Source organism: Schistocerca gregaria, chromosome 1, assembly GCF_023897955.1.
Source record: "Schistocerca gregaria isolate iqSchGreg1 chromosome 1, iqSchGreg1.2, whole genome shotgun sequence".
In the NCBI taxonomy this organism is placed as follows: Eukaryota; Metazoa; Arthropoda; class Insecta; order Orthoptera; family Acrididae; genus Schistocerca; species Schistocerca gregaria.
The window spans coordinates 848,135,151-848,149,429 of NC_064920.1; the positions used below are offsets into that span (position 1 = coordinate 848,135,151).

A 14,279-nucleotide genomic window follows, 5' to 3' on the forward strand; every position below is an offset into this window, starting at 1 on the left:
TTTATGAGGTTGCTTTCTTGGCTGTTTGTCTGTCCAGTACAAATTTTGCAGTTGATTTTAAACTAACATCCTGATAAACTACAGAACTGAAACTTCCAACATAGATCAGAACTGGATGACAAGGCAATATTAACTCACGTTCTTGTCTGTTCTATGGTGGAGGTATACTTTGTATACCACCGCTGTTTCCCTCTTTCATTTTTCTAGATGCAAATGTTACACTGTAAGAATGCTGGTAAGCCCACCTGTAAGCTTAGTTCTCTCTTATTTTTACCTTCATATTTTTTTTTTTTTTTTGCCAGAAATACGTAAGAGGAATCAATATACTGGTTAATTCAAGTGAGTAGAAACTGAAATAAACCTGAAATTTACCACGTCTGTTTTAATCTCATCAAAATGGCCGAAATTGAATAAAAAATTTCACAGACACAAGATTAAAAAGCAGAAAACAATTTCTTAAATAAAAAAAACTTTTTAATACAATATGTTTTTAAGATGAACTACCAAGTATAAAGTCATTTCTCCCATACAGATGCCTAAGCCCATACACATAGTCCTGAAAATTTGTGCTTGCAAATTTTTAATAGCTACGACAATGCTTATAAAATGTAAATCAAAAAATTGGAGTGCATGCAGGAGATAGTAGTAAGGAGTGTAGTGAATAGCTGACACTGAAAAAATCACAGAACAATTCACATCATTTGCAGCAAAATAAAATTATAAGTGACTTAACTGAACTGTTGTTGTTGTTGTGGTCTTCAGTCCTCAGACTGGTTTGATGTAGCTCTCCATGCTACTCTACCCTGTGCAAGCTTCTTCATATCCCAGTACTTACTGTAACCTCCATCCTTCTGAATTTGCTTAGTGTATTCATCTCTTGGTCTCCCTCTACCATTTTTACCCTCCACGCTGCCCTCCAATACTAAATTGGTGATCCCTTGGTGCCTCAGAACATGTCCTACCAACCGATCACTTCTTCTAGTCAGGTTGTGCCACAAATTTAACTTCTCCCCAATTCTATTCAGTTCCTCCTTATTAGTTACGTGATCTACCCATCTAATCTTCAGAATTCTACTATAGTAGCACATTTCAAAAGCTTGTATTCTCGTCTTGTCTAAACTGTTTATCGTGTATGTTTCACTTCCATACGTGGCTACACTCCATACGAATACCTCCAGAAAAGATTTCCTGACACTTAAATCTATTTCTCTTCTTTGGAAACACTTTTCTTGCCATTGCCAATCTCTCTCTGCTTCAATCATCATTAGTTATTTTGCTGCCCAAACAGGAAAACTCATCTACTACTTTAAGTGTCCCATTTCCTAATTTAATTCCCTCAGTGTCACCTGATTTAATTTGATTTCATTCCATTATCCTCAGTTTTCTTTTGCTGATATTAATCTTAATCCTTCTTTCAATAAACTTTCCATTCTGTTCAACTGCTCTTCCAAGTCTTTTGCTTGTCTGTTTTCCCACTCTTCTCTAAAAGATTAATATTAGTATTTTGCAACTGTGACTTATTAAATACCTTTCAGCACCTACTTTCCTTGGAAATGAAATTGTTATATTCTTCTTGAAGTCTAAGGACATACTCACCAGATTGATGGAAGAGTTTTGTCATGGCTGGCTCTCCCGAGATTATAAGTAGTTCTAATAGAAAGTTCTCTACCCCTGGGGCCCTTGTTTCGACTTAGCTCTTTTAGTGCTCTGTAAAATTCTTCGTGCAGTATCATATCTCCTGACTCATCTTCGTCTACGTCCTCTTCCATTTCCGTAATATTGCCCTCAAGTACATCTCCCTTGTATAGACCCACCATATACTCCTTCCACCTTTTAGCTTTCCCTTCTCTGCTTAGGACTGATTTACCATCTGAACTCTTGACAGTCACACAGCTACGTCTCTTTTTCTCCATAGGCCTCTTAAAATTTCCTGCAGGTGGTATCTATATTTCCCCTAGAGAAATATGCTTCTCAATCCTTACATTTGTCGTCTAGCCTTTTGTGCTTAGCAATTTTATACTTCTTGTCAATCTCATTTTTTAAACATTTGAGTTCCTTTTCACCTGCTTGATTTGCTGCATTTTTAAATTTTCTCCTTTCCCCAATTAAATTCAGTACCTGTTGTGCTACCCAAAGATTTATATGAGCCCTCATCTTTTTACCTTCTTGACCCCTGCTGCCTTCACTATTTCATCTCTCAAAGCTAACCAGTCTTCTTCTACAAGTAAAAAAAAGAAAGATTGCCACTTACCGTAAAGAAGGACATGTAAAGTTGCAGACATGCACAATTAAAAGACACTCACATATAGCTTTTGGCCATAGCATTCGTCGTGTGTGTGTGTGTGTTTTACTGATGAAGGCTGCGGCCGAGTGCTGTATGTGAGTGTCTTTTAATTGTGCCTGTCTGCAACTTGACGTGTTTCCTTTATGGTAAGTATTAATCTGTCTTTTCCTACATTGTTGATATTCCTGCCTGTAGTTTCCATTGTTTTATTGTTCTTCTACTGGATTCCTTTCCCCCTCTTCTTGTCAACTGTTCCCTAAAGCTCCCTTTGAAACACTCTACAACCTCTGATTCTTTCAGTTTATCCAGGTCCCATCTCCTTAAATTCATACCTTTTTGCAGTTTCTTCAGTTTTAACTTGCAATTCATAACCAATAAATTGTGGCCAGAGTCCACCTCTGCCCTTGGAAATGTTTTACAATTTAAAACCTGGTTCCAAAATCTCTGTCTTACCATTGTATAATTAATCTGATACTCTCCAGTGTTTCCAGGTCTCTTCCACATATACAACCTTCTTTTGAGATCCTTAAACCAAGTTTTAGCTATGATTAAATTATCCTGTTACCCCAGACTATTAAATTTTCATGTCCCTTAACTATCTGATTAATTTCTTTTATCTCTTCATACATTTCTTCAGTCTCTTCGTCGTCTGCGGAACTAGTTGGCATATAAACTTGTGCTACTGTGGTAGGTATGGGCTTTGTGTCTATCTTGGTTTCAGTTATGTGTTCACTATACTTTTCATAGAAGCTTGCTTACATTTCTATTTTTTTAATTCAACTTTAAACCTACTCCTGCATTAGACCTATTTGATTTTTTAATTATAACACTGTATTCACCTGACTAGAAGTCCTATTTCTCCTGCCGCTGAACTTCACTAATTCCCACTATATGTAACTTTAACTATCCATCTCCCTTTTTAAATTTTATAACCTACCTAACCAATTAAGGAACCTGACATACCACACTCCAATGCCCAGAATTCCAGTTTTGTTTCTCTTGATAATGATGTCCTCCTCAGCAGTCTCCACCCAGAGGTTCAAATAGGGTGCTATTTTACCTCTGGAATATTTTACTCAAGAGGATGCCATCACTATTTAATGTACAGTGGAGCTGCATGACCTTGGGAAGAACTACAGCTGCAGTTTCCCACTGCTTTCAGCCATTCACATTACCAGCACAGCAAGGGCATTTTGCTTAATGTTACAAGGCCAGATCAGTCAATCAGGAAAAACATGTTTGTCTGGCCTCTAAATAGATACCCCCCCGGTTGTGGCTGCACCTACAGTGTGGCTATCTGCATCGCTGAGGCACACCAATGGCATGATCCATGGTTCATGAGAACTGGGCTGTTCAAGCATAAATTACTTATTGCATCCACTTGAGATACTTGTTCTAAGTTGTGCAAGTGTTGTTTAGCAATTAAAATTTCACAGGCATGATTTTTCAAGGGTATCTTTATGTGATTAAGAATCTGAATAAAGTTTTTACCATATTTACTCGAATCTAAGCTGCACTTTTTTCCGGTTTTTGTAATCCAAAAAACTGTCTGCGGCTTAGAATCGAGTGCAAAGTAAGCGGAAGTTCTGAAAAATGTTGGTAGGTGGTGCCGCCACAACTAACTTCTGACGTCGAATATATGTAGCGCTACACAGGCATGCTTTGCAGGCACAAAGATAAAGACTGGTGCCAAAATCTCTGCATCAGTAAGTAAATAAAAAAAAAAGGTGGAAGACGAGCTTTTTTTTGTCTGCCCCAAGTTTCGACCACTGCATTTTCATATGTTATCCAATGAAGTAAATACAAATGCCGGATTGTTCATCTTCGAATGTAGCAGCATTTCAATGTGCTACGAAAATCCGACTGGCTAGACTGTTTGGTATGTTTGTCAATATGGCCAACTCTATGTTACGAATTTTTTCCTACCTGTGAGAAGAGATGGTTGCTAATAGGAACTTTTATGAAGTGTGAATCACATGCAGTATTCTCTTCACCATTTCTATTATTCTAATAGTGATACAGTCGGAAATGATGCACGGCAATTGACTAGATTTTTAAATCTAAGATGACTCTAATTTCTGTGGAGAATGTAATGTACTAAAGAGGCGTCTGCAAAGATTTTCAAACAGAGAAAATTTTTCGCTAAACTCTCATTCAGATCATCATCTATCATACACAGTCTGTTATTTGGTTCTTGTTGATCATTATCAAAGAAAGCAGCAGTGTAAGTAACAACAAATAGCAGTCTCTGGCCATTGTCTCGCTAATGAGACAATTCCTCTCTCTCTCTCTCTCTCTCTTTTTAATTGTAAGCGGCGGTAGCGTGCACAAAAGCAAGCCATGCCATGAGCGACGACAGGCCGTAGACACTCATTATAAGAATGCGACAAACAATGCATGACACAGTACAGTAATGCATTTTCAGCTTAGAGTGACGTAAATACCTATAACAAAGAGAACAGCACTTATCAGATCACAGAAAAATAAGCAATCAATTCAAACCAGACGAAGCACGTGAAAAAGGAAGGATACCCAAATAAATATGGACGGAGCGCCTGACGCATAGCAATGGCTACCTGGTAAAGCTTAACTGTTCAGCTTATGACTCGAACCAAACTACTGTTGCTTTATCGTCATTCATTCGAGCTAAATTGTTTCTCATATTACAATGGACCAACTTTGTTTCGATTTGGAGGTGCGGCCTAAAACTTTTCTCTCCCTTGAATTTCGAGCCTCAAATTTCAGATGCGGCTTAGATTTGGGAAAATTTTTTTTCCCTGATTTCGGGTCTCATTTTTCAGGTGCGGCTTACATTTGAGTAAATCGAGTAAATACGGTAATTATCATCTCCTCTAAACACTCCAAAATTTTGTATACATCGTTTTTTTTACATCCTCTGTATGTAGCCATATTCTGAATGACCATGGATATATGTACAGGATGGACAGGAAGTAACTAGGTATCACTAAATTCCTGTTTGCTTCACACTATGTGCTGTGGAATTTGATCGTTCCGATGCAGGGATGGTGGTGTACAGTGTAGGGAAGAATTGTCACAAGAAGCTAATGATCATAGTTTCAGTAAATGATGCAGCAAAAACAGGTCATCCGTCCATGTATCAGTGTCCTGTGAATGTGGCAATTGTACGGAACGTGTTGAATCATAGCCTCGGGAAATCAACACACCAGGCAGCTTGTGAGAGTGTATACATGAGGCACACTGTGGAAACTACATTATGTGCAGCAGCTGACACTAGAAGACTGATCATGGAATGGATTACGGGGAGCTGATGTTCGGTTGGCACGAAGACAGGCGTCAGTTGTTTCACAACTTCCTCTGGAGTGATGAGATCATATTCCATATGGGAGGTTTCAATCAGGTGGCACAGTTACCATTACTGGGCAGACACGATCCTGGAGTAAAGGTGGAGAAGATGCACTTTTGTTTGAAAGTGACCATGTGGTGTGGAATAATGGCTACAAATGTCATCAGCCCAAGTGCTTCAGGATTACATTTGGTCCACAGTATCTGGATGGGAAAATACCGACGACATTATCTTCATGAAAGACAGTGCACTGTCTCACTTTGCAAATATAATGTGGAACTGGTTGGATGGAAAGTTTCTGCATAAAATCCAGACCTGAAACCCTGTGGCCATTCAAATTACCTTGCGCCCTGGATGAACTGGAAGCAGATTCGGGAAGTTCTTACATTCCACACAACCATGTTCAGTAACCTGTGGATTCCATTCCAGGTCATTTGAGGAGATTGATCGATTCCACAGGTGCCTACATCGAAATTTAATGGACTTTTCAACTTATGTAATCATATTCCCATAAAACAATGTACGTACTGTATAATTTCTAAAAAACACTATGCAAATATAAAAGTTAGATGTAAATTTCAATACCCTACATAATCATCAAAATTGGTTGTAATTTCCATATTCTTTTTGTTTTTTGCACTTCCAATAATACTAATGAGAATAAAATATGTGACTTTTCATGCTTTCCCGACGGATCTGTTGCAAATACGCTTCTTGGGTTTGCCGCCGGATCGTATTGTGTACATCGCACAATATTTCTTCGATGCAACTGCTCGACATCATCAGGTGGTGGTAGCTGCTGCTGTCAGTGCTGCAGTCACGCCTTGCAGTCGCGCCTGACAGCAGCAGCTACCACCACCTGATGATGTCGAGCAGTTGCATCGAAGAAATATTGTGCGATTTACACAATACGATCCGGCGCGGCAAACCCGAGAAGCGTATTTGCAAAATAAAATTTCTCAAATTTTAGGATAATTAAGATTTTTTTTAAACTGATTCCAGATGCTGGAAAGGAGGTTAAAATATATGGCACATCTAGGATTTTCTGGGCATCTGGTACTTATATCCATGTGATAGTTAACTGTATCTCCAGTCTTAGTTTCCAGGTTACTAATCCAGCCATACCAACATCTTGTAATCTTCCCTGAACATAATCAGTCCATTGCCGAAGTGAAGATGTTGCTAGGCAATTGGGGTTAGTGACACAGATAATTTCAAGTGCACCCCAGGAACCTCACAACTTTTCATTGTATTAGAAAGAGAGCAAAACACACACACACACACACACACACACACACACACACACACACACACACACACACACACACACAGAGAGAGAGAGAGAGAGAGAGAGAGAGAGAGAGAGAGAGAGAGAGAAAGTTCATGGGCAGAATTGTCCATTTTCAGTAAGTATCATCATACAAACTGTGCAAATATGACAATCTGTATTATTTGTATAGGGTTGAAGTAGATAGCCTGAACGATTTGTGAAAATTCAAATCAGTTTAGTGTCCCTATATATTATTTTGGAAATTATAGGCTTTTAAATACTCCATGGAAACAAAGTGTAATTGTTGATTTGTTGACAGGAAGATGAAAATTTCTAGTGTAAGTGAATAAAAAAGTTATTTTGTAAAAACATTTGGCATACTGTTCACTGTATTTTACACGTTCAGTTTGTCACAATATTAAATTGTAAAAATAAGTTTCACATGACATTGTAACTTAAATTAACAGTGTATAAATTTCTCACGATATGAAACAAATAGTTCTAAGATACAGTGTAGCTTAAAACACTATTAACATTATATATACACTTTTACATTTACAACAATAATTAAATCTTATTAATATTGTAGTGTAATTGTTGTACAGAAAATTATTCTTCCTTTTACTCAGCTATTAAAAGTTTGTTACAACACATTGTTTCTGGACTTAATCTATTACATTTATCAGTTGCATAAACCTGCCATACATTTGTATGTTTCACTTTGGCACTGATTACATCCACACATTTTCCTTATGAGGTACAAATGAAGACATCATTTGTGAAAATTTCTTAATTTTTACAGTGCAGTTGATGCACTTATTTTATAAAAAATATTACAGTATGCATCAGAATTCTGTACTTCATATCAGGTTGGTCTGCTACAGATATCACTATTCTGTGTAATAAAATGTAACACCTACAGCTGTCCTTAAGCTGTTATTTGTTACATGGCTACCAGTTTTGGTGCTTCAGTGTACAATTTTCAGGCCTTAACTGATAATGAAGGGATTAACTCCAATTGTATACACGATTCATCAGTGGCCAACATCTATGAAATGGTTTTCGCAGATTACCTATAACAACGATGTTGTGTCTCTAAACATCTACTACCAAGTTAATTGCTGGAGACACAACATCATTGTTACAGGTAGTCTGTGAAAACCAGTTCATAGATGTTTGGAGTTAACCCCCTCAGCATCAGTTATGACCCCAAGATAGTGCACCAAAACTGGTAGCCATATAATAAGTAACATCGAAAGGATGGCTGTAGGTGTTCCATTTTATTGCATAAGTGAATGGTCAAAGTCCCTGACACCTCCAATCAGAAGGATGAACATTCAAAAAATTTCCATTCTGTGTCATCTTAAGTCAATTGATCAGTATAAAATCTGAATGTCATTCATTAAGAGTACCAGGCCTACACACACACACACACACACACACACACACACACACACACACACACACACATGTACATTCATGTTTTGTATTACTGTTTCTCTGGGCAGTCCATCAATTCTCTTATCACATTTGTGGTTTTCTGTCAACACGAGAAAGTAAAACTTTGGCAGAAATCTTTCCAGTACCATATTCATACTTCACTGGAGAGGTCTTCTCAGACTGAAACAAAAGTTAACATTTTTTACTATTATTCTGTTGTTATTGAGCAAAACATTGTGCAGAAAATGTGTTCATACTAAAATTTATGTGATAGTATTCAGTTGCTAATCTCTGGAGCCTTTATTACAGGAAAATTAGTTATGAAGGATGAAAAATTGTGATGACGTGTTCCTTGAAAAGTTCTACTTGAAAATGCTGCCACTGCAATGTTGCTGCCTTAATTATTTAACAAAAATTGTGAGTTTGTATGTGATATGAAGTGGATACAGTTACCTATAAACATTCTGGGTGTTCTATTTTATATATGAAGGGAATGCGATGAATTAAAATATCCACAAGCAAGAAAAAAATACTTATCAGTTTTTTAGATATAGGAAAGATGATATTGTGTGACTGTGCTCATTATCTCTGTGAAAAGTATATGAAAAATACAATCAAAAATTCACTCTCCTTTATTTGGATTTGTATGTCTGGCAACTGAGTCATCTTAATTTGCAAACAAAAAAAAGATAGAACACTATGGAAAATCATAGCTCTCTTCACAAATGTGCAACATTTCCATACAGTGAATGCAGAAGTGACTGATGGTTGCAAAAGTCGCAAAGCCATGCCAGCAGTAGTATGAATGAAGTGCATTATTGCCACATAAACCCTGTTAACAGTATTTGTACGTTTGGTAGTCATTGCTTCTTATGATGCTACATGGATTACAGCTGGGGCACACGATTGGTCACTTGTTTGTAAAACTGCCATAAGTTTATACAAAATGAATACAAGACTGATACAAAACATGACTGGTTCTAATCACTTTTCAGAGATCTTCACCTAATCCTATGGTAGCCCTCATCTTCAGATGATTACAGAAAGCTTGATCGTGTGGATTTGTAATACACTTCAATAGTCTGTATCATCTTCCTTCTTGTTGCTAAAGGGAACTTTCCCATCTATGCTGCTGTTTGAGGAATCTCAGTCTTTTTGCTTGCAAAATGTGTCCTGGCTTTCACTAATGTAAAGCAATGGACTTAAAGAATCCAATAAAGGAGTTGACAATTATTTGCTCTTTCTTTTTTGAACTGTACTTAGAGTGCAGGAACTTTTGGGGACCACATGATACTCCCGTACTCCCATTGCTCATTGTTTCAGCTGAGATGATAACCCTTTTATATAAAGGGCTTTACCACATTTTGGAGCCCACTATTTTGCATGTCATTTTAAAGTGGCCAAGAAAGCTGGATTCAGTAATAAGTGACATAACCTGATCTGGAATAAGAACTCAGCTGCACATTCACCACTTTCTTTTCTGACACAAAAGTCACAATCAGATTTTAGATAAGAGTAGGAAATAGTGGTATATATTGCCAAATCTGCCACTGTCTGTTAATAACAATAACATTCTTATTAAAAAAATGGAAAATACAGGATTGAATAACGCCAAAATATTTTGAAAAGGATAGATTGCTACATACAAAGGAGATGTTGTGTCACGACTTTCTATATGTTGAGTAGCAATGTATCCTTTTCATAAGGTAGTCATAAATTATTATAACCATATGACTGTTATTTTGGTCTCAGCATGCTTTGCTGAACAGATGGAGTTTTGTTATGTATTTGGAGACAAGTTCTCAATGTAATGATGTATAAGGGTGTACACTTCCTTAGGACCTTTCTTACCTTTACCATCATGATAGCAATAAAATATGCCTTCATATGTCTTAGTGATAAGTGATTCACCTCCTGTTTTGGAATCCTTTACAAAAGAGGGTTTGTTGGGTGAAGTCAGGGACCACAAGCACCTTCACAATCGATTAGATCTTGACACCCGAGCAGGAGAAATGAACCCCAAGTTTGTGAGGCTTGCCCCTTGCAACTGCCAATAGAACCCAATAGAAATATTTGAGCACTATTGAAAGGAAAGCCACATGCAGAAATTGAAAATTCGGAATTAAAGAACAGCAGAACTTATTTGAGGGAACCATCGATGATGTTAATATGGAAGACTGGGTAGTGTCTGTATGCCACACTGAAAATTTGCAAGAAAATGACTTTCTGAAGGAAAGCATCCCAGAAAATTTCTTTGAAAGCATTGTCATTTCTTCAAATGTCTTCTCACATACTGAGTTTTCAGTCTTCCATAACAGGACAATTTATGTTTCTTGTTTTCTCTCATCCTCAAAGTTATAAGTACTGTTCTCTCTCTCTCTGCTTTCTATTCTGTAATCATTCTCTTTCTTTTATCCTCCCAAAAATTTATTAATTGGTGTCAGAACAGTCATTGAGTGCACAATACCATTTTTATCAGTATTAGTTGTGGAGAGTAGAAGACATTTATTTTCTGCTTTGCAGTAAGGTTAAAACTATCATGCGGAGCTAATGAATGGTTGATGTCCTTTAATCAGATCTGAAATAGCTTTATAATTTCACAGATGAGTAGTACTCATGTATTTTGCTACAATATACCTTATAAGTCACACAAGAATATGTTAACAGGGAATGGTTAGAGAATGGAGCTATAGCTGCTATTTCACTACATCGTTTTCACACAGTTCTTGATACATAATTTCACAGCCATAATAAACTGTTCTACAGAATTCATTGTCCACTTCTGGCACTAGAATCTTTATTGCAGTGTGCTGTCTGACGATTTTGGTAATCATGGCACTTTCAGTTGAGTGCCGTATGATGTGTTATGTATATATTTGTTAGACAGCATTGTTAAATGACATATTTTACCAACTTCAGCTAAATATAAATGGGTCTGCAGGCTGAGGCTTATGATGACTGAAGTATATGACAAGAACACAAGTGGGGGGGGGGGAGGAAAAGGTTGTGGTGGTGGTGCCTTCAGTACTGGCCCCTCCAGCCCCTAGCTTCACGCTCTATAGTATAGTAGCGCATCTTTAACTTCTCTCCAGTGAAATGATTTTCACACATTCCTACAGGTGGAGATCAATTTTATAACAGCAGCATAATCACTTAAGATAGTCAAATTACTAATTGTACAATGTAGGCCGTCATGGCCAGTGTTCATATCACTGGTGATTTTTATTTTATGGGCATTAGTCTGTTGTCTGGGGCATTTTCTCCACAAATAACACTAAGGATAAAAAATAAAATTATTAATGAGCAGATACACAAGGACCAATCACTTTTAAGTTAATTATCACTTTACGGTGAAGTTATACAGAAAATAATAATGTACTGTGTAGACATTAAATAATAAATCTTCAAACTCAGTGCAAAGTTTCATATTATAACACTATTTGTTTATGGTTCATCTATATTTTTTATAATTTTTTTGCTTTAAAATTTTCACATATTGGTACTATATTTATTAAATTAAAATTTTTCTGTTGACATTTGTATTTAAAAATAGTTGTGTGTATAAACTATTCAAGGTGATGTAAATTAGACAATTGTAAGAAATGGTCACGCTTAGGAACAATTTAGAAATAGGTGTTATGTAAAAACCAGTGTGCTGTTGTTTGAAATGAAAATGGCTTTGGGGACTGGAAAAGGTGGCAAGGCAAATTGGCACGCTACCTAGAGTAAATGTGGAAAGTAAGTCACACAGTCTGTAGGCAGCAGTTATTGCGGAGCAGGAGAAGCTTTGCCTCCAAATTTGCACAAAAATGCCTCAGAAGAAGATGGAAAATGGCTTACGGCATGGCTGCAAGTTGTTGGGCTACTGTATTTAAGGTTGAACAATACCAAGAAGAGAAATTGAGCCCACACAGCAAGATACTTGTAGGCTGTACTGTGGGTAGTGTAGTCAGCATATTTGGTCGTCATACAACCAAGCCTACAGCCACCAGACAAGATTTTTTTGGTATTTTCCTTTTGTAAGCATGAACCATTAATTTAAACAGTCCCCCCCCCCCCCCCCCCCTCGCTCTCTCATGAACTTTAAAGAAACTAGTTCACCCTGTTATTTCATCCTAATCATACACCTATATAGCATTCCTTTCTGGTCTTTCATTAATCCGAGTACCCTGTTTTACAGATTAATGAAGTGCCAAGTTCATGTAGAGAGGCACCATTTAAATTGTTTTTTGTAAATAATGAGATAGTTTTCTTAACTATTACAAACTATTATCGTAAAAGTTTTCTTACGTAAAATTCAATCAGAGTGAAGCCAAGTTAGTAGAATCTGTTAAATGACTATACCGAGTTAGTTCAGAGAATAATAGTTTTTGAAAGTAACTTCCAGAAAAAAAGGGTTTTCTTGAACTGAAATGTTCAGTATAAAAAGTGTATGCTTTAGTATCTAAGTATTTTAGTATCTGAGTTTGATGATTATGGAAAGTGCTTTTCTAAAGGTGTCCCTTGGTCAAATTTTTTTAGTTCCTTAAATTATCTACTGGGCTTTTTCTATTTTAAAAACGTAATGTATAAGGGTGTAGTCCAACTTTGTTTATGTGGAGTAATATTTATTTGAAGAAGCAACAGTAGAAGAAAATAGGCAAAATTCATACTTCTGCTTTTCCAGTACTTCACTGTTTCATTGCCTGGATAGGCTGGTGATTGTTAGTACATATTTTAAACCACTAAATGTATTTGGAACTGAGTTGTCCTAGCTTCAGTATTATTCTATTCATACTGCATTTCTTTCTAACTGCTGGGTAAGATTGTAGGAAAAGAATTGAATAGTCTGATTTACTTATCCATTACACACAACAAATGGTGAAATCCTGTAAAAAGGGTGACTCTATTGATTAGCTTTTCCTACTAACAGAACTATCCTCCCATAGTGTACTTTCATTATAACTACCCAGTATGTTAAAAAAATTAAAGTGCAGCTGCTCACAAAGGCCCGTTTGGGCTGTAATCATCATATGGTAGCAAAATTTGGTACATATTCTAATGTGTTAATGTGGAATCGATTTACATTGGAAAAAATTAGTTCTAATTTTAGCCAAGTGCAAATTTGGAACTGTAAAGCATCTTGTCAACATCTCTGGTGCTCATACTGAACAAATCATGTAAGCAGTCTTTAATAATATCAACACTTTTTTGACATTTTCTGCACATGTCCCATTCCTAATCCATTATAATTGGAACCATTTCTGTATGTCTTTTCTTGCATTCACTGTGACAGATTAGCACCTGGTGGCTAGAATCAGAGCTTTTTTTTTTTTTTTTTTTTTTTTTTACCGGCATAAATTGGTTTCGCATTCTTGCATTAGAATATCTACCATGTTTCACTGCCGTACAAGAATTACAGCTCACACTTGACTTAAAATAAACCCTAGATATATCTTTTGACATTGGAAAAGAAATGGCAGTTCAAATGGTATCCAAAAATAGACAAGATACTTCATGCATGCATCAGAGAATTTGTGCCTGATAATCTCCACAGAATCCAGGTGATCAGTGCAGAGCATCACATGTAGTTATTGTAAAAGCCAAAGAAGGCTGTTAAGTAGGAAGTCATTAAAAAGCTATCACAGGGCCAAATTTAAATCACCAAGAAAGGTATCATTGGTTAGTATACTGGACTCGCATTCTAAGGAATGATAGTTCAAACCAACGTCTGGCCATCCACATTTAGGTTTTTCGTGATTTTCCTAAATCGCTCCAGGAAAATGTCAATATGGTTCCTTTCCAAGGGCACGGGTGATTTCCTCCCTGATCCTTGAAACATTTCGAGTTTGTGCTCCATCTCTAATGATCTAATGATCAGTGGGACATTAAACCTTAACCTTCCTTCCTTCCTTCCTTTAATTTACTTCCAGTACTGTACTTTGCTAAGCAACACAGTTACAGTGTTTCACAAATTTCTG

At 36.7% G+C, this 14,279-nt stretch overlaps 1 protein-coding gene across 3 annotated transcripts in view; it reads right to left on the bottom strand.

Moving 5' to 3' along the window:
• Positions 1-7,574: 7,574 nt before the first annotated feature.
• LOC126272689 (cadherin-87A) overlaps positions 7,575-14,279 on the bottom strand; it is a 663,064-nt gene continuing 656,359 nt past the window's right edge. For all 3 annotated transcript variants that reach the window (XM_049975716.1, XM_049975724.1, XM_049975733.1), the window contains one exon: positions 7,575-8,499. The gene's annotated coding sequence lies outside the window, so the exon portion shown is untranslated. The remainder of the gene's footprint in view (positions 8,500-14,279) is intronic.